This window comes from Epinephelus moara, chromosome 3 (assembly GCF_006386435.1).
Source record: "Epinephelus moara isolate mb chromosome 3, YSFRI_EMoa_1.0, whole genome shotgun sequence".
Classification (NCBI taxonomy): Eukaryota; Metazoa; Chordata; class Actinopteri; order Perciformes; family Serranidae; genus Epinephelus; species Epinephelus moara.
Genome location: NC_065508.1, coordinates 38800898 through 38803584, shown reverse-complemented (window position 1 = coordinate 38803584; position 2687 = coordinate 38800898). Strand labels below are relative to the sequence as shown.

At 43.9% G+C, this 2687-nt stretch overlaps 1 pseudogene; it reads right to left on the bottom strand.

Moving 5' to 3' along the window:
- Positions 1-2111, bottom strand: part of LOC126388151 (uncharacterized) — a 14987-nt pseudogene extending 12876 nt beyond the window's left edge.
- Between the last annotated feature and the right edge of the window lie 576 nt (positions 2112-2687).

Sequence of the window (2687 nt, the reverse complement as noted above, 5' to 3'; positions counted from 1 at the left end):
GACGGTGTCTGCCTCCCGGACCGTAACAGGAAGATGATTCCACAGGAGAGGAGCCTGATAGCTGAAGGCTCTAGCTCCTGATCTACTTTTCCTTAATTACAGCGCATTATATGTCAAATTACAGGAGGAAAATTCATGATTGCCTTGGTTTTTCAGTTCAGTGCAGTGTGTAATACGACGTTAAGACGTACAGAAAAATAAAAGCATTTATTTTGATGGGTGAGCCATGTGTTACTTTGCAAAACCTCGTTGATAAATTACAACACTAAAACGATGAATTAAATAATGCAATTGTTGGTAGTTTTCATTTACATGAGTGAAATCAAGCACAGTGCTGTAGCTCCACCTTCGCTGAATGCACGCGCGTTCCCGTGGCCAGGGGAAACACTTCCTTTCGGGGGTAAGTACCTTGGCACGACACCGGCTTTCAAGATGCAAATATCTCCATATTGTCCAGTTGACACTCCATCAAACTTTGTATGACAAGACCAGCGTACTTCACCTTTGTGCACCCAGACAACTCTAGCCTAATTATGCATGCATGACAGGGCAGTAGTCACCATATACATTGAGGGGGACAAAAACCACTATTCAATGCAACTATCTGCAATCAGCACATAAATGTATCTCTCTATCAACTGTCCTGTCACATCTGATGTCAGATCAAAGGGGATTGGCACCGTTTGGCATGTGTAATGGAGCTGCTCCCAGCTGTGCCCCCAGCTGTGCCCCGGCTGTGCGGCCGGCTCGCCCGGCTCATCCTCGTCCTCCTGCTGCTGCGGCATGGCACCGTTTGGCACATTTGGCACGTTTGGCACGCGTAATGGAAACCCAACCTGATTTGATTAACACAGCTGTAAACTAATGAGTTCACATCCCTCTCAGCCAACCACAAACAGCCACAGCATCAGATAGGGAGTATATATTCAGCATCTGTCATCTTAGAAAAGTCAAAAGAAAAGAAACAGAGTGAGACTGTGAGAGAGAAAGAGAGAGCGCGCGCGCACGACAGAAACGCTGTCAACAAATTGTAAGTTATGTTCGGTGTCTTAAGGGTTTACGTGCTTCATGTGATTGCCTATACAAATGTTAAAATGTTCTTGCTTAACGTGATCTACAAAGATGGAGTACATTATTGCGAGGAGGAGGACGCTGCTGCTCTCTTCTGCCATGGCGAATTGAGTAAACTCTCATTACGCCACCGCGCGGTGCATTTAAGGGCGAGGAGAGGGGCTCATTTGATTGGTGTGATGTGAATCGGCTGTGTAAAACCCACTCCACGCCTTCTCTCCTCCCTCTTTCCGACTTGCGCAGGTAGGAGGGACGGAGGTGGGAAAGAGGAGTAGCTGCGCCAGCGCGTGCGATGTGCCAAACTTGCAAAACACCTAGTTAGCGCAGGTGCGCTGCGCCTCCCCCACGCCCGGTCTGCGAAACTAGAGGCCACGTAGTTAACCTCAATGTGTCATTTGGTCCAGTCGCCTTAAAGCAGTGTGAAACCAAACCAACCGGACCAAATGTATACAATGTAGCAAAAACACGGACCTTGGTCCGGACTTTCAGGTGTGAAAGCCCCCTAAGATCACTGCGGTTGGTCGCCTCCATACACAACAACAAACCACATCAAAACGCTTACATAAAGATGTGATGTATGAATAAAACCACAATAACTAATATAGACAAACAGTGTTTATTTGAACTTAAGTTTGAGCAACTTACCTTTTATGAAGTGTTCCACAAGTGTTTGCTCTACCAGGGGACCGACGTGCGTTTGATAGCGCTGATCCACAGGTTTATCCTCTCTGGGTTGTCTTTACCCGACGGAATACGATGAAAACACAACCCCGGCTTTTCTCCGCGTCGATTTGTGCACCCGACCACACAACAACTGTCTGGCATTTTGGAGCGGCAGTGTGTTTCTGTAGCTTGTACTAAACCAAAGAGCATGGATACCAAAAGGCGAAGCTCAATACAACACCCCATAGCAACAGACTCGCCCATGGTTTCATCCTACCGCCGCCATTTTGGACTGTCAGCAGACCGCAGCAGACCCGCTTGCATACAAAAACACACAGACAAACTGTTGTATATCGCTATTAATTATGCTTACAGTGCTACTCACCTCGTGATAGCTTGGTCACAGCTGCTTTTTCACGTTTTTTGTGAAGCAAAGTATAGACTTTTAAAAAAAAAAAAACGAAGAAAAACGGCCTAGATGGCATCTCTACATATTACATCCACTTATGAGAAGATTAACTTAATTACTCCTTCAAAATGACCCCATAAGCCGATCTACCAAAATAAAAAAAAATATAAAAAAATAAAAACATAAATAGGCCTAGGCCTATTTTAACGAGAAACACATTAATGGCGACGTCACATAGTCAGGAATAAAGATTTATTTACAGTTTGTACAGTAAGGGGACAGTAATAATAATAATAATATATAGGCTATTTTAATATGATATATTTTAATGCTAAAGCAGTAATCAGTTCTGATATAAATGGTCCAAGAGGCCATATATATGTATGTATATATATATATATATATATACATATATATGTGTGTGTGTGTTATCATCTTTCCAAAACTGGCATATTAAATTGATATTAAAACACTTTAAAACTTACACCTCAGGAGTTCTTACTTGTCGGGATCCTTCGGGAAACGGTGGAAGGCCAGGTGCGGG